The sequence below is a fragment of the Eptesicus fuscus genome, chromosome 3 (assembly GCF_027574615.1).
Source record: "Eptesicus fuscus isolate TK198812 chromosome 3, DD_ASM_mEF_20220401, whole genome shotgun sequence".
In the NCBI taxonomy this organism is placed as follows: Eukaryota; Metazoa; Chordata; class Mammalia; order Chiroptera; family Vespertilionidae; genus Eptesicus; species Eptesicus fuscus.
The window spans coordinates 74,124,045-74,142,952 of record NC_072475.1 but is presented as its reverse complement, the minus strand read 5'-3'; the positions used below and the strand labels follow the sequence as shown (position 1 = coordinate 74,142,952).

Sequence of the window (18,908 nt, the reverse complement as noted above, 5' to 3'; positions counted from 1 at the left end):
GAATAGTGAATAGGAGCAAGGCCATCAGCCAGGCAGGTGCATGTTAGTGGGATCGGTGGAGCACAGATAGCTCAATTACTCCTTTGTACAGCAGGGAAAGAAATACACACACACCACCACCACCACCCACCACCACCACCACCACCACCACCACCAGAGGTTGCTAACTCCCGGCTACAAGCAACATTCGAAAGAGATATTTGAAAGATATAAGTAATATTTCCCACTCCCTCCCTGTATAGGAGAGGCATAGTGCATCAAATGAAGCTGAAATGCACTAGTAACTGAAGTTGGCAGCACTAGGGCTGGCAAATCTCTTGGGAATTGGAATGTTTAAACAATAATAGCACCATGGCTTTGTACTTTACATCAGATCTTTGCATGAAGTCCTTAGTCCACTCATCGGTGTTTGCAGAACACTTCGGGAGTCCCAAAAGAATTCAGGAACTGCTCTAAAGAAGAAAAATTACTAGTGACAGAAGAGCACAATTTTATGTCTTTTTCTTTCACATTTTGTGTTTGAGTTTTCTTTATCAAAATTCTAATTGGTAAGTATAAAGCCATAAAAAAGGCAATATTTTTTATGGCTATTAAGTTCTAGCTTTGGGCTTTTCTCTTTCTGTAGTGCATAGGTTTTATCAAAAAGGTCTTGCATGTGTTAAAGTCAAAATGCACATTACATTAACAATCGGAGTTTAGAAATCCAGGCACCTAACGCCAACAGAGTTAATATTTGCTTTGGACTGTTCTGCTTATTTAGTCTCAAGCTTCCCCAAAGAGCTAACACAAAACGGCAGCTTTCTTATTTGCCTAGCGAGCGTGTGATTTCACACACAGTGTATGATGTGCTTCTGCAGAGACTGAGTATTAGCTGTTCTGCATGTGGGCAGTGTACCTAGCTGTGTTGGGAAATGTGAACTTTGTAGTTGCACCATAGAGCAAACTTACTGAAGCTCATGTCAGTTACACTTTGGGAATGTCTCCTCTTCATCATGCTTCCTCTTCTTCATTCCCGTTCCTATTTCACTATGATTGCGTGACCTTCTAAACAGTTTAACTTCCTAACAGGTCTACCTCCCCCTAGTTCCTTCTCCAGCTGGTTATCCTCCAGGCTACAGCCGAAATCTGACCACTTCGCTGCCATCCTTTTATTGCCTCCTCACTCCTTATGGGATAAGGTCCAAATTCTTTCAGCTATTATTTAAGGGCTTTCAAAGTATCACCCGCAAAGTTCCTTTCCCTGCTGTATTTCCTCCGCTGCCTCTCACATGCCCTCAGTGTCAAGCCACACTGGCTGAGCATGATCATGCCTTTTGTTCCTAGCCTTTCTTCTGCAAGGGGTTTCTTGCATTTTCCTTTTCACTTGAATAAGTTCTCATCTGTGAAGATTACTATGAATATCCTTTTTAGGTAAAGTCTTCTCCAATCTATTTATCAATCTTTCCTTGCTCCTACAACATTGGGCATATACTGTATTCCATTTAATTAAAGCCAGGGAGACGTAATAGCTAATTCATTTTGAACTTTATTGAGACATTTTATAAATTCTTAATGTTAAAAACTGTATATGTTTTTTAAATTATTTATACTTAATGCATTTAAGGTATACAATGTGATGTTTTGATATATGTATACATTGTGAAATGATTACCACATTCAAGTTAATTTACATATCACATATTTACCCTTTGTGTGTGTGGGGGGGGGGAATAAGAACCTTGAGATCTACTCTCTTGGCAAATTTTAAGTATATATAGATTAGTATTAATTATAGTCACCACACTATGTATTAGGTCTTCAGAACTTATTCGTCCTATAAGTTAAAGTTGATACCCTTTGACCAATTTCTCACCATTTCCCCCCTACATCCCCAAATCCATCCTACTCTCTGCTTCTATAAGTTTTTTTATTGTTTTTTTTCTTTTTAGATTCAACATATAAGTGAGATTTGTATTTGTAAGTAAGTAGTTGTCTTTCTGTGTAAAACTTATTTCATTTAGCATAATGTCTAGGTTCATCCATACTGTCATAAATAGAGGATTTTCTTCTTCTTTTTTAAAGGGTGAATATCATTCATATGTGTGTATGTGTATCATTTTCTTTATCCATTCATCCATTGACAGACAGTTAGGTTGTTTGCATATCTTGGCTATTGTGAATAATGCTGCAATTACCATGAGAATGTAAACATCCCTTTGATAAAGTGCTTTATTTCCTTGTGATATATACCTAAAAGTGATAGAAGTACGATTACTGAATCATATGGTTCTATTTTTTATTTTTTGAGAATCTCTGTACTGTTTTTATTTTCTTTTTTAATTTTATTTTTAATTGATTTTTAGAGAGAGAGGGAGAGGGAAAGAGAAACATTGATGTGAGAGTGAAACATTGATTGGTCTCCTCCTACACACACTGGGATCGAGCCCACAACCCAGGCATGTGCTCCAAAAGGTTATCGACCCTGCAACTTTTTGGTGCACAATGACACCCAACCAAGTGGGCCATATCAGCCAAGATCCTCTGTACTGGGTTTTTTTGTTTGTGTTTGTTTTTGTGGTATTTTTTATGGCAGTACCCACAAACAGTGCACAAGGTTTCCCTTGTCTCTACATCTTTGCCAATACTTGTCTTTGGGATTTTTGGTAATAGTCATTCTCACAGGTGTATGGTGATACCTCATTGTAGTTTTGATTTTTTTTTAAATGTGTTTTTATTGATTTTAGAGAGAGAAGAGAGATGGAGAGAGAGGAAGAGGAACAGCAATGTAAGAGAGAAACATTGATTGGTGGCCTCCCATAAACTCCCCCATCTGGGACGGAACCTGCAACCTAGGCATGTGCCCTGACCAAAAATCGAACTCGTGATCCTTTGGTGCACTGGGTGATGCTCAACCAACTGAGCCACACCAGCCAGGCTGTGGTTTTGATTTGCATTTCCCTGATGATTAGTGATGTTGAGCATCTTCCATAATAGCTAATATTTACTGAGCACTTCGTCCATGAAAAGCACTCTTAAGCAACTTACATATATTTATTTATTTAATAGTCACCTTAGTCCTGTGGGCTTCATATTGTTACTGTCTTCCATTTAATAGTTGGGGAACGTGGGCACCTTTCAGTTAAGTAACTCTCACCTACCTTATTAGTAGCAGGGCTCGAGTCCTACTCATGCAGTCTGAGTCCAGAGACTATGCTTTCACTGCTGTGCCGTGTTGCTAGTTGTGTTTCATTTGCGTCTTGTAGAGTTTAATCTCAAATAGAGAATGTCTTTATATTTGTATGCCCAGCAGAAACATAGTATCTGACATATTGTAACCAATCAATAGCTGTTTGTCCAATGTCTTTGAATTAATATGAAATAGAATCCTTGGATTAAGGGAATATTGATTTTCAAAAGTTTATAGAAAATATTCATAGGAAAAATTAGGAAATGTTTAGCACAGGTCAATAACAAAAAATCTATGATATGAAGATGCACCATGTGGCTCTTGATGTTTAACATATATCTTTTATTTTTAGTATTTTTTAAATTTTTTCTCCTTTTTATTGAATTTATTTGGGTGATACTAGTTATCAAAATTATACAGGTTTCAGATGCACAATTCTATAACACTTCATCTGTACACAGTATTGTATGTTCACTACCCCAAGTCAAGTCTCCTTCTATTACCATTTATCCCCCCTATCTCCTCCTCCATCTCTCTTGACCCCCTCCTCCTAGCACTCACATATATATTTTACAGTTTCTCAATTACATCAACAATACTGGATAAATGTGTAAACCCATATTTATATGTAGTCTATTTTCCAGGCACATGCAATTTTTCTTTTTCAATAGATTTCACTGGATTTCCATATACATAATCATAAATTGTCTTATAACTACAAAGTTTTGAGAATGAATACCACACTTCCATAATGACATATTTCTCAATCCCATGTGTATCAGTTGTTTTCATTGTCCATGTGTTTACTTTGGGTGACTGTTAGATAAGGTGTTATATTGGAAATTTCCTATGTAGAATAGCTTCCAGATTTTAAAATTAAATGTAAGAATCAATGGATTTCTGAGTAACAAACTCTAAAGTCATACTAATCATCTAGAAGGTATTTAATATATACTTATTGATTGAATATGTGCCAGTAATCATATTTGTATGTTAAAGCTGCCTGCAATTCAAAAAAGATAAAGAAAGTATTTTCAAGTTGATTCCAGAGATGTTCTTTGTCATCTGAATAATATACTCAGAGAGGTAGAATTATGGTTGAAAAGCATTCACTTATTCCATATTTTTGTAGGACTCTTAAGAGGGAGCTAGTTTGAAAATTACCATTCGCTTTTCAGACAGTGACAGTCTAAACATTTCAGTCTTTTCCATTTGGTTTGTTTGGTTATTAATTCATTTCTTCCTGGGAGGACGGTAGCTTTTGGAGTTCTTTCCGTTATACAACTTTAATGAGATTCCTAAATGAAAGCCATGACACATCTGAACCCTTGCTGAAACTCTTAGAGCTCATCTCTATAACCTGGAACTCTTTAATGGCTATGAACGGTGAACTTTTTTTAACCTTAATGACACATTTGTCTTTAAAATATGTTAAAAATAGCAGAGCCAAAGAAGTAATATTATAACATTCAGTTTAGGGGAATTTTTAGTGTCATTATCTCCTTGAGCAGCAACCATGAACAAATTATCAAAGACACTATCTCTTTTAAATGGAAAGATGAACCAAATGTATTAACTCCTCAATGGGATTGGGGAAAAGTGGGGAACATGGTCCTAAAACAGAAATTACTGGGCTTCACCTCAGCCCCCAGGACACTCTGTTCAGCAGAGGTCTTGGTGTGTCAGCACCTCCCGAGGTCCACCTGGGGACACAGCTGCCTAGGCTGAGATCACCTGTGCTGGTGGATGCAAAACTTTGCCCTGGATTATTTATGTCCTTCTCTGCACCGTAATCAAGGAATATAGATGACATTATCTAAATATAGAACATGTTCCATAGACTGGAGAAACTTATGGCATCATTTTTTTAATTCATAGAGTATTTTATGTGTTTTAGGTTTATGGGAAAATTGAAAGGAGAGTTCCCATTAACTCCTTCAGCAGTGCCCTCTCCCAGTTTCCTTTTATTAACATCTTGTTTTAGTATGGTCCCATTGTTAGAATTGTTGAGTCACTATTGATACATTATCATTATTATTATTATTATTATTATTATTAACAATAGTCTATACTGTATATTAGGTTTCCCTCTTTGTATTTCCCTCAGTTTATGGGTTTGGACAGGTGTATAATGACTTGTATCCACCACTGTAGTGTCAGAATAATTTCACTGCTCTAAAAATTTTCTGTATTTCATGTATTCTTTCCTCCACACACACCCCCACTCTGCTTGAACCCCTGGCAACCACTGATCTTTTCCCTGTCTCCATAGTTTTGCCTTTTCTATAATGGCATATAGTTGGAACAATATAGTGTCTACCCTTTTCAGATTGGCTTCTTTCACTTAGCAATGTGCATGTAAGGTTCCTTTGTGTCTTTCCATGACTTGATATCTCATTTCCTTTTAGTATTGAATAATATTCCACTGCAAGGCTGTACCACAGTTGGTTTATCTATTCTCCTACTGAAGGACATCTTGGTTGCTTCCAAAATTTGGCAATTATGAATAAAACTGTTATAACATTCATGTGCAGGTTTTTGTGTGAGCTTAAATTTTCATCTCACTTAAAAGTTGTAATTGTGGAAAGTATTTTTGATGGAAAGGAAAGACGTGGATTTTAAAATTAGACATACTGGATTTGAATCCCGACATTTTCTTTCAATAAAAAGTTCTTGGCAGTCTATATCTCTACTCCATTAGGTGTAAAGGGCTGCTCTCTCTGTTGAGTGCCTTGTCTACATTAAAGAGTTTTATTATACCTGTGGCCCCTTATCTGAAAGATGCCTACCTTCTCAGTTTTTTTTATACTTTTCTATGTTCTTTTGAAAATTAGATGAGCTATCATGGAAAGGAGTCAGTATGCCTGGGAATAAATGCTCAATTACTACATAGCAGCCCATTGAGAGATAGGTGATCAAATATATTAGTTTATTTTTTGGTAGTCTCCCCAATCTACAGGGTATTTTTTTAAAAAACATCTATGTCTAAATGTGGAAAGCATTATAACACTTTTCAAGCAATATTCCTAAATTGGCCATCATATAAAATGAAATATGAACATGTAATCACTCTCTCTGTATCTATAATAGTGATGAGAATTGGACTTAGTTAAGAATTTATTTTGAGCCCTTGCTCTACCACATATTGGCTTAGTGATGTTGGAATCCTCTCTTAGCTTTTCAGGGTGAACAGTGTCTTATCAGTAAAATGAAGTATCATAATATTTGTTCACCATACTAGTTTATATACTCAAAATACAGGGCTTTGTGATGTTCAAATACAAAAACATATATATAAATGTTGTGAACTATAAAGTACCATAAGAAGTCCATTATTATTACTATCATTGCTCTACTATATCACTTGTTTATAATTTAGCTAATTCTTTACTAAATCAAAGTGTAATGTGTGTTTTTTTATGTTCATATTGAAATCCTAGTATACTAATGTCAGAGGAGGGTTAATATAGTTATGTTCTGCCTAATTTCCTCCATGTGTTAGTCAGGAACCTCTGAGAACAGTTGCCAAGTGCATTAAACATGCAAGGACTGTATTAGAGGAAACACTGATGTTATAAAAAAAAAAAATGAGGAGGGAGCTGGTGAGCTGAGGGAATTGCAATATACAGTAAACCTGACCCTGAAGAAAAGGAGGTTCAGTAGACATGTCCTAAATTGCCATGCAGTCTAAGGAATGTTTGCCATAAAGTTGGGGAGCCCTTGGCTATAGTCAGACCTCAGAGAAGTCCCTTGTCTCAGCACCTTTCATGCCTTCATATCGCTGCTACACTCAGTCAGGAGCTGGGAACAGCTATTAGAAAGTATGGCCTTAACACAAACTTGGTGATGGCTAGTAGAGTGTCCCATTTGGGCTCCTTGGAAAGTTACATTCCCTGCAGTTGGGGGCTATGAGGTACATTTCATGTCCATCAAACCTCACAAACAATTTTTTTCTTTGAATAGTAAAGAGGAAGCATTGATGTAGTGGTGCTTATATGAGGCTGTGACGATGGAAAGCAGGAGCAGTGAGATATCACATAAGCTTTTGCAAGCTTGGAAAACCAGCTACAGGTACCTTTCTCAGGAGAGGTGTTCCCGTGTAAAGTTTAATAGCACTTCACATGCTTGGGTTCCTGTGTGATCACAGTCTATAGAAGACCCATTTTCTTGTAAGAACTTCTTTGCTTTATCTAGTTTTTTCCCCTACCTGTCCATGATAGCTAGTTTTCCAAAATTTCTTCTGTGATGCATTAAACAGTTTTCTAAATTAAAGCATAAATATGGCACATTTTATTTATTCTTTTTAAATTAATTTTTATTGTTGACAGTATTACAGATGCCCCCATTTCCCCCTTCCCTCCCTCCACCCCCCTGCTCCCCCATCCCCCTCTACCTGGCCCCTGCTCCACTCCAGGCCTTCCTTGCACTATTATTGTCTTTGTCATTGGGCTATGCATATACAGTAGGTCCTCAGGTTACCTCGGAGATCCGTTCCTACTGCGCGACTTAATGGGATTTTCACCGTAAGTTGGAACTCACCTACAGAAGCAACTACATCACTCACATGGAGCACATACATAGCAGTAGTGAAGTGAAATAGTAAAAAAAAAATTTTTTTTAAAGAAATTTAACAATTCCTGACATTTACTTGTGGTAAATAAATAATAAAAAACATAAAGCACATATATACATACATCGAATGACGGAACTTTTTTTTTAATTTATAAATACTGTAAATGGGAGAGGGTGACATAACCACAGAAAGACATACGTCGAGTCTGATGTAACCCGAGAACTGCCTGTATGCACATATTTCTTTGGTTAAGCTACAAGTGGCCACTAGTACTATGAAATGGAGATTTCAGAGTTAAAGTCTTTGGGAGTAAGGGACAGTTTCAAAGCCGGAGACAACTTCAGGTCCAGATTTCACATGCTCTTTAAAACATTCCTCCACTCTAACACCCTGAGAAATGATAAAACTAGCTTTCAATACAGCTTTCTATATTTCTCCTCACTACTCATTGCCATCCTAAATTATCCTGTTCTCTTTCCCACTTTTCCTCCCACTCTTCAATTAAGAATAATAACTGTCAGGGAAAATGGAATATATAAAAAGTTACTGTTAATATTAATAGATGACACCATTGTCTCTCCAAGTTCATGCATTCCATAGTTACTTCATTGGGCTGTCATTATGGACAAGCTACAATGGGTATTGTTTTCCAAGCTTACTTGGTCTTTGAGGTGACAAAAGATCTCTAAAGTCTGGAAGATGATTTCCATTTCATAGAACAGATTATGCTGATTTCCTGGGTGTATATAACTACTTGTATTATTTTAAAATTGTATCTTCCCTGTGGTTTTAATCTCTTTCAAAAATATTATCTGGGAAAAATGTTTCTATTTCTCCTTTTTCCTCAAAACTAGAAAACTAGATTTTATAGTAAGCTGAGTTTAGTTCTTAAAGGGAAAATGAAATGGACAGCCATCATTTTCTTCCTATGACCTTAAATTATATTACAATGCCTCTGGGGAGTTGTCAATTAAAAGCATGGAATTTACACAAATCTCAGTCTCGGATACCAGCCAGCAATCTGTGCTGAATATGTGGGAAAACCTATTAAATAGATGTTTAACCTTTATTACTTACCATGTTTGATTGAAATATATATCCTCAGGAGACATAGGCAATGCTAATTGGGATTCATGTGACAAAAGGAGCAAAAACCTATTTTAACCTATGTAAACATTTTCTGGTACCTAGTTAAATAATTAATATGGGATATTCCAGAAGTGATCCTACTGGAAAAAGACCATTAAACCAATCCAGAAGCAGAAGTTTACTACTCTGCTCATTCAATAGTCTTAACAATTAATTTCCTATCACTGGTAATTCATTACCTCAATGATAAATTAAAATTATCTAATGCTGTTGAATATTACTTTAAATGGTAAAGTAATACAATTAGCACAGGTTGTTATTAAGTGAAGCTTTCTGTGAAAATAATGATGATCTTACTAGCTAAAAGTCTTTGTGATACATCTTTCCTAAGACATTTTGAGAAGTAGTAAAGCTATTAGAAATTTGTTGTTTGGGGATTTGAGAGTGTTATCAAGGACAGCTTTGATTTTCTCAAATCAAGAGGTCTTTTAGTTGTCATGGCATTAAATTACTTGCAGAAAACAAATTTACTAATGTCATAATAACTATGAACTCTTTCTGAAGGCAGACTCTAGTCTCAATTCCAAGTTTCCATTACTTCAGATGATACAATTAAGGTTTTTCATGAAGTGTCATGCCTGCTTTCCTGTTGATAGTGTTTTCAAGAATACAGTACAGTTATTGTTCTTGCTATAAATAACTGAACTGTATTCACAATATCAATATGATTTATGTCAAAATGCACAGGAAAATGTAAGTTTCACATTCAAATACAACTGATATTCTTAAGTAGTTAAGCCTGGACTTTCAAGCTCAAAAAATATGCAGAGCAATGGAGCATAAATGTATTCGTCTTTCCTTTGCATTATTTTAACCCAAGGAGTGTTCAAATATTGGTTTCTTCTACCTACCTCTTTTGATAAGCTAGTTCGCAGTTGAAGTCCTCAGATCTGAATATAGTTAATACAAGAACTAATGCAGGAAGGAGAGCAGAAGGAAAATATTTAAAATATATATGTCTAGAATTTAAACTCTATGTGAGCATTATATTGACTAATTGTCTGAGTGCAGAACAATTATATGATTCTCCTTATATGAGCATTTTAAAAACACAGTATTAATTCCTAGATAATTAGGAGAAGTGTGATAATAGACAATAGTCAATTTTATGAACTTCAACTATCATAAATTATTAATTACATAAATGTTTTTCATTTATAATAAGCAAACTATATAGTATAAAGGAAAATACTAGTATGCTTAAACAATCTCCTGTTTAGTCTTCTTCACTGTGAAAATCTACTTTAAAATAAAATATAAAATATTGTCCTTTCCATATACAAACACACAGTATTAAGTGTTTCTAAGGGTTTGTACTTAAGTTGGTCCCTGCACAGAGACCAGTGTTTGGCATGTTGGCATAGACCCCATAGCCTCGTCACTGAGGAATGATGACATGGTAAACAGAGTTCAGCTGTGGGACAAGTGTGTGGGAATCCCAGTCTCATCACTAGAACAAAGAATGTGCGGAGAGTTGCCAAAGAAACCTTCAAGTCTGGTGCTTTCAGTGATGTTCCCAAAAGGCTGGATCTGTGCACTGTTTTGCATGTTTGTTATATATTATTAAAAAGTTTTTTTAAAGACAAAAGTAGATTTTTTAAAACAATTTTAAGATACTGATTTCTAATCACCATAGCACTTCTCACCATCAACTTGTTGGATTCCCTAGAATTTTAAAAAAGTAGCACACATGGCTTTCTGGAATGCTAAATGCAGAGAAAAGAATACGAGCTCTAGAATATGTTCTTGAGAATTACTTTCAATATAGTGCAGTGGGCTTTATTTTACCCTTTATTATTGAGTTCCTGCAAATGGTGCTGCAAAAATTTTTAAAATGAGTAAAATGTAGGCTTTTCCTTCGAATAACTTACAGTATAGTAGAAGAATTATACTGATAAATTCCCCATTTTGGAAGGAAAATTAAACTATAAAATTATAATATATATATATATAATTTAAACTCCATGCAAGCAGGTTTATCCGGTTTTATTTATTTATTTATTTATTTATTTATTTATTCCTGCTGAATTCTCCAACCTGGACCTGGAACAGTGATTGGCACAGAGTAGGCACTTAGTATTCAATGAATAAATGAAAATGAATGAATGATAAAAAATTATGAACAGAATATATAGAGAAAAGAAACAATATATTTGGCTTTCAGCTCTTTTCAGTGGGTTAATGTATAACATAGTGTGGATTACACTTTATCTTATCATTGCTATATTAATGAACATTAGGTTACTCCAGTTTTTTAGTATTCAAAATAACGCTGTGTTATATTTGTATACAATTGTGAATTTGTGCAAAAACTTTTGTAGGATGGATTCCCAGTGGTAGAATGACTGAATCAAAGGTGTTAGCCTTTTAAATTGGGTGTATACCATCAAATTGTGCTTCCATACTTTCTATTCAACCTTAAATATTATATTTTTTATTCAGTGTTCTCTTTGACAATTTGATGGAAGCTTTGAATTCTCTTTATATAAAAACAAATGTTTTTATACCACCGTTTGGGGGCTTTTTAAATTACTTTAGAGGAATTATGGATGCTCTGGAGTTCATTTATGGACCCAAAGTTAAGGAATTCTAACAAGCACAGTAGAATCTGTACATTTGCTGATTTAAAATGTATGTGGCATCTCTCAAAAAATAAAAATAAGCATGTATGACTTAAATCAACTCTGTTGCTTTTAAATAATTTCTAAATAGAATTTTTGCTTTTAACTTAAAGAAGCCCCAAAAAGGAATTCAAATGCTAGTGTTGAAAGTAAAGAGAAATTAAAAAGATCTAATAGTTTATTGCATTTTATTAGGGAAGTTTTATGTGCATTTATGAATTTGGGAAAATTGCCAGTCTTAGGACACATTCCTTATGAAGGCCAAAGATTTACTATGTAGAAATTACTGTAATAAAAAATGGAGTTTGCCTTCAAAGAGGAGACCAAATGTCACTTAGTGCCTCTACGTGATCCCTGCTATGACATTTCTGGTAACATAATTCACCTTTCCATCTATAGAAACTAGTGAAATTTATTCCAAGAAGCCTTTACCAGTATCATCAAGCTCGTTGTTGGGATTCTTTTCTCTGCATTCACACAGCACTTAGTTGACCTCTTAAGCAGATCATACGAATCCCATCCTGTTCCTGAGGAATAGGCCTCAGTATTCGTTTTATGTGTTTTCCCACAAAGAATACTGAGCAATTGCCTGTAGCTGGTGCTCTACAAACAGATGATGCATGAAGATACAAATACATGACTTTTGAGATGGGCCTTAAGGATACACAGAAATTCAGCCAGAGCCTAAGGAACAATGATAAAATAAAGGAGAGATGGGGCAAAGCCTAAAGTAATTGGGAAGAATTATGACTTATCCAGCCTCATAGATCATTCCATGCTTATAGCATACTGAGCTATGGGGAAATGGTAAATTAAGAAGATAATTTTCAACACAGTGGTGCAAATACCGATACTCTTAAAATTTGTATTGTTTTTATAAATCACCTTTGTAAGACATAATATGAATTCTTATATTGACCTATAATAATTTTAAATAATTGAATATTTTGAGCATTATAATATACCGAATTTGGAAGGGAGTGAAGAGCACATATCTTAAAATAAATTTCTGCATACCAGCAGTATTTTATAATTTAATAAGTTGGTCCTCTTTCCTCTAAATGTTATTCCACAATGTCCTCACCATTGTATCTAATGATACATTGTAATGAATATATATATTACTGATTTTCTTATTTGTAGGGATTATACAGTCATACCTACTTTATGATATATGACCCTTTGAAAGGCAATGCAGAAAGTAAATGTTAAGCAAACGTATCCCTGCTCAGATTCAGCAAAGACACAACTTGGCCCCCAACTATTTAAGTTTGCTGAAAGGAAGAGAGGAGAAACACCCTCTTATCTATTTCTCAAAAATAACATTAAGTTTCATCAGCTCTCTTCTCCCATCTGCCATCCTTTCCAAATTACTTGGGAATTGCAGGCCCTTGTAACACACACACACACACACACACACACACACACACACACACGCACATACACACATGCGCGCGTGCGCACACACAGACACACACACAGTCTTACTTGTTTTATATTACATGACCTTGACAAATACCTTAAACTCTTGTTTAATGCAATAAAGTATGGGAAGAAATGTGAAATAACTTTGTGTCATTGAATCATAAAATCACAGGTTTGGGAGATACTTTAAAGCTATCTACTTCACTATTAAAAGAATTATGATATATTATCATATTAAATAAAATGTCATATGTATAGTTTAGAAAGTACATATAGCATGTATAATTTGTGTTTGATTGTGGCACACGAGTTAGATTTGTTAGAATGTTTCTTGACATTTCTGTAAAGAGATTGCATCTCAAATTCCTAGAGTCATGAATCAATGCCCTTGTATAGTTTAATATAAGATTTTTTGTGAGGAAAAAAGTTTGAATGTGATAATAGCAAGGTGTTTTATGCACCTTTTCTAGATCCATCCCTTCATTCATATTCAGTCCTACTGAGTGTTATTTAGTTCTACACGAAGATTCTATTTTGTAACAAAGTTCCCTTTATTGGAAACCACATTTTATTGAATGAAGGAGGCCAATTGTTGAAAATCTAAACTAGTGGTTCTCAACTAGACTGGAGTTTGGGGGTGGGCATTTTCCTCCCACGGGACATTTGTCATGTCTGCAGATTTTCTTTTCATAACTGGAGGGGGTACTTTTGGCATCTAATGGGCACAGGTAGGGATGCTGCTACCATACACAGGACAGTCCCCCACAGGACAGATTTACCAGTATTCAACCCAAATGTCAGTGGTGATGAAGTTGAGAAACACTGCTGTAAACGGATTTAACAAAATATTTACATGTTTTAGTTAGAGATGTACATATCTTAATTTATTAATAGAGCATATTGGGACACTAGCATGTTTACCTGTCAAATTCATCAAATAAGTGTGAAAGTAACTTCTAAAAATAACTTTATTTCTACCTACTTCTCCCCAACAATTCATTTGCACAAATAAATTTGCCTAACATTTCTGTATAACTGAGAGTTATTTCTTATAAACTCTGAGTCAATTATATTTTATGATCACTTGCTTGAGATTCTATATGTCAGAATTATTTAGTCAGGAGATTTTTTTTTATGCTGTGGTTTTCCCATGTATTTTCACTGAATTCTCCTATGTAGCCTTTCTAGTTTTATTGTTCTCTATCTTAACTATTATTCATAAAAATTTAAATAATTATGCATGTATTTTCAAATATAATATGATTTTATAATTTATTTTATGTCAGGACATTTTTATAGAAACATTAGTATTAATAATTTATAACAATACCTTAATTTATAGAACACATCAAATATAGTTATTTTCTAGCCCATTTTAAAGCCTCTTATATCATATGCATGTACATGTAAATATAACATGTACCACATAGAAGTGCACATGATTGTACACACACAGACATTTCTTCTATATTTTACACTTAACCTCTTTGAAGAAGGACATCATAGGCATTCTATATTTGCAATAATGTCCAATAATCTCTAGGCTACAAAACCATGAATAATTTATCCAACTTATATTATAGGGAGAAAATTGTAGGGAAATTCTAAGGTAAATTTAATTCAGGCTTGGCAATTAAAAACTAAAATCTCTTCTATGAAAAGTATAAACAGAATCATTTGTGTTGACAAGTACTTTGAGTCTCACTGGCACTTCATCTTCAGGACAGACATCTTTAGAAATCAGGATGCCAGTCACACCAAACCACAGTGGTCTTTGTAGCCACTTCATCCCTAGGGAGTTGAAGAGATTAGCTTTCTCCCAGGTTTAAGCATTTACTCTTTCTCTCAGGTGAACCCGGAAGTCATTATACTCTTACCAGAAGAGGAAGGTTGATGATTATAACAAACTTGAAAATTATTTTTAAAATCATCATAATTGTGGACCCTAATTCCACCCAATTGATTATCATTCATTCTGCCCTAAATTTGTAGACCCGTGCTTCTGTCTGTAACTGTTGGTCTTTTACCTATTGGCCTCATTCTTGTCACATGTCATATTTTCCTTATGTTTTTTATGTTCTAAAGAGTCCTGCCCTGGCTAATTTTGGAAGTCAAGTTGTCATTAAAAGACCCAATGCATGAATTTTTAAATAATTTAAATGATCTCTGCTTTATATCATCTTTAAATTATTGTGGTCATCACAAGTAACAAAATGACATTTCATAGTATCATTTGCAAATCACAGAGCACAAATAATCCTTAATTTCTCTTGAAAGGAAAGGGGGGGGGTGTTTTCTGTAGTTTCATCCATGAACTCTTACAAAAATGTTGTATTGTTTCTCTTCAAAAAAGAAAGTGCCATGCAAAAACAAATCCCTGTTTTATATGAATAAAAATTTATGACACCCTTGAGAATATATGGCAGGAATAAGAATTCTCAAAATCCCTGTGTTGGCAACTCCTTCCTGATTTTCGAAAGTTAATTTGATAACCAAAAAGGAAAGGACTCCACAATGTTCCAATGAGAAATCACCTTATTAGAAGCCCTTTTTATCCCAGGAACTGCTCATAGGGATGCAGAGACTAAACATGTATGGTCCTTTCCCTGTTGTAACTGCACTTTTATCACTAATACACTATGGACTTGAAATCTGTAGAGCTTTACCATTTTTAATAAAATCTGATGTGTGTGTATATATATAGCACATTAAAGTTCTCTAGGGAAGAGAAAAGAAAAATGGTCTGTATGAAAGAACGAAGCATTACATTTTTGGAAAAGGAATTTTCTTACTTCTCTTTTCTTACTGTATACCTGGCAAAGGATTCCCCTTGTTGGTACCTAAGCTCTGTAAGTTGTTTTCACTTCTTGACTAACCAGGGGAGCATCGTCGGTTGTCAAAAGATGTGCTTTTATAATGATGAGATAATTAGAGGTGGATGTCCTGCCATAAACGAAGGTATAGATCCAGATAATTTTAGAGTTATTGCATATTCAAACATCTTGCTTATACTGATGAATAAAACAAAACATTAAATCACAAAATGGTTTCCTTGGGTTGGCATACCTGCCCCCTGGTTAGTGCATTAACAGATGTTAAAATGCACTATTAAAATTCCATATTTAGAAGCCAAAGAATTGTAGAAAATTTTATTCTGTATTGTGAAATAAAGCAGTTTCTTAACTCCAATTAGTTTGCATGTCTGCAACCATATATCTCAATCCTCACAATTCTTATTTTTATTTTAATAAGGCTGAAGAGATCATCTCTTAATTTACAGGCTTATACTTTTCAATGGATTGAATTTAAAAACAGAGTTACAACATGGGAAAGACTAAGCAATTTAAAAAAATATTGAGGTAATTTTTATATTATAGCATTGAAGATACAGTAAACAATTTTAGTAAACATCTTATCTCCAATAGCAAGTGAAAACCACATTCTCATGGGATATATGTGTTCTTTATTTCAACAATGTTAAAAATGCTGGGAAATAGTTGTTATGTGACATAAATACATAAAATTTGTGTTCTTTTTAATGTTTTTGTTCACCGGAGCAAAATTGCTTTAAAGGGAAATAGCTTCCTTAACTGACAGAATTTTTAAATAGGGATTTTACTACTGTTTTTTATTTTTACAAAGGTTAATTATTTTTATCCCAATATGAAATTTTGTGTGTGTTGTGATTCATGGGTAATGGTGAAATATGCTATTCACCCTTCCCTGTTTCTTCAGAAAGTCATAAGATGGTCTTATTTATGTGTTGCAAATTGCCTTAGCTTTGCACTTTAGCACCACCTGGTGGACAAAATATTTTTTCTCTACCGTTAAATTTAGCCCCTTCACTCTATATCCAATTATGACATATCTTAATTATAAAAATATTTAATCTTAAAGATTATGGTAAACAATATCAGGTAAAAAAAAGCTGAGGTTTTTCCTAAGTACTATTGACAAGTTAAATATCTGAGTTTTTCTAAAACTACATGAATACATATGGATTTGAATAGTCTGTTACATATATAAAAATTGCGGAGTGATTTTTTTTAACAATGTAATATTTTTATCATTTACATCTTTTTTATATAGAATTAAATAAGTGTAAGAATTTTTCAGTGCCTTAGTTGCAAATTATGGTTTAAGTTAGATTGTTTGCATTTTGAAAATACTTTATGAAGAATTTTTATACAACAAATTCTCATTGTGATAATTATGTACAATTAAAATTCAAACTACTGTTTTAATGATTACTACTACAATATAAGCCATTTTCATGCTTATTTTCCCACTTATAATTAAAATGTATTGCAGCCCTATATGTATTAGTTCTTAGTTTTTAATACTTTAAAATTTTTTTCCAGAAGATAAATACGATGATATTGTCAAGTAAAAAACAATTATATTTTAAGTTAGTTTTAATAATTTAATACATGTTCATATTTGTCTATATGAAATATAGTGAATGTTTTTCCCATGAAATACAGAGAGCCTGGCCGTTTGTGGCTCAGTCGTTGAGTGTCTACCTATGAACCAGATAGTCACAATTAGATTCCTCTTTAGGGCACATGCCCTGGTTGTGGGCTCAAGTGGCCCTATGGGGACTGTGCAGGAAGCAGCCAATCAATGATTCTCTCATCATTGATGTTTTTCTTTCTTTCTCTCTCTCTCTCTCTCTCTCTCTCTCTCTCTCTCTCTCTCTCTCTCTCTTCTCTCTCTCTCTCTCTCCATCTCCCCCTTCCTCTCTGAAATCAATTAAAATATATTTTTAAAAATACAGATTTCACTGTGTTCATTGGGAATACACTCTTATGTATGCCCTGATAGAATTGGAGGAGGGAGGCTGTAAATTTGAATTGTGTGACAGTCAAGGCTTAGTAGCTAAATAAGATCTGATGATATTTAGATAGTATGAGTATATATGTTCTAGCTTCACACTTTTAGTATGTCATTTAAGATAAAATGATAATAACCTTCGTTAAGATATGAAGTTATTTACAGCAGTCTCCCCTGCCCCCGTAATCCAAGGCTTCACTTCTTATGTTTCAGTTACCAAAGACAGCCAAGGTCAGAAAATATTAAAGGGAAAATTCCAGAAATAAACAATTGATAAGTTTAAATGAGCACCATTCTGAGTAGTTTGATGAAATCTATGGCATCATGCCCTGTTCTATTTTATTGTTAACTAGGGGCCCAGTGCACAAATTTGTGCACCTTGAAAGAAACTGTAGGCCATGAGGCTGCAGTGGGCCCAGGGGTGGGTTCAGCCCATACTCCATGCCCCTGCCTGGCCCCTCCCACTAGGGTGCCCTGTCCCATGTCTGCTGGCAGCCCCGCTCCTGCCACAATCGCTCCCACATGCTGATGGCACCGGCCCCACTTCCACTTGCTGATGGCGCAGAGCGAATGGGGCTGGTGCTGTCAGTGGGTGCCAGCAGCAGCTGCTGCCCCATTGCCCCTCAGGAGCAGGGGGAGGTGGAGAAGCCCTCAGGGGCAGTTGGAGCCAGCAACTGCCGCTCACACCCATTGATGGTGCCGAGCTATCGGGGCTGGCACTGGGTGCCTTCAGCGGGTGCAAGCGGGGCCAGCACTGGCAGCAGGTGTGAGTGTCTGGTGGGACCGCAGTGCGCAGGAGCAAAGAATTTTCAATAACCACCAGAGGCTCACCCCAATGACAGCAACCAGTGCCCCGCCTTGGTCTGGCACCCCCACTCACCTGCTCCACCATCCTGCCGCAGCCAATGCCCACCATGTTCTGCGTGCACCCCCTGGTGATCAGCACACGTCATAGCAACCGGTTGTTCTGTTGTTCAATTGTTCAATTGTCCTACCATTTGGTCTATTTGCATATTAGGGTTTTATATATATAGATTATTGCTGTTAACCTCTTATTGTGCCTAATTTAGAAATTAAACTTTATTATATGTATGTACAGGGTGGGGCAAAAATAGGTTTATAGTTATTTGTATGGAACAAT

General features: G+C 35.1%; 1 protein-coding gene across 1 annotated transcript in view; it reads left to right on the top strand.

Annotated features, from left to right (window-relative positions):
• ALCAM (activated leukocyte cell adhesion molecule) overlaps positions 1-18,908 on the top strand; it is a 214,427-nt gene that overhangs the window by 128,104 nt on the left and 67,415 nt on the right. The gene's annotated exons all lie outside the window — the stretch shown is intronic.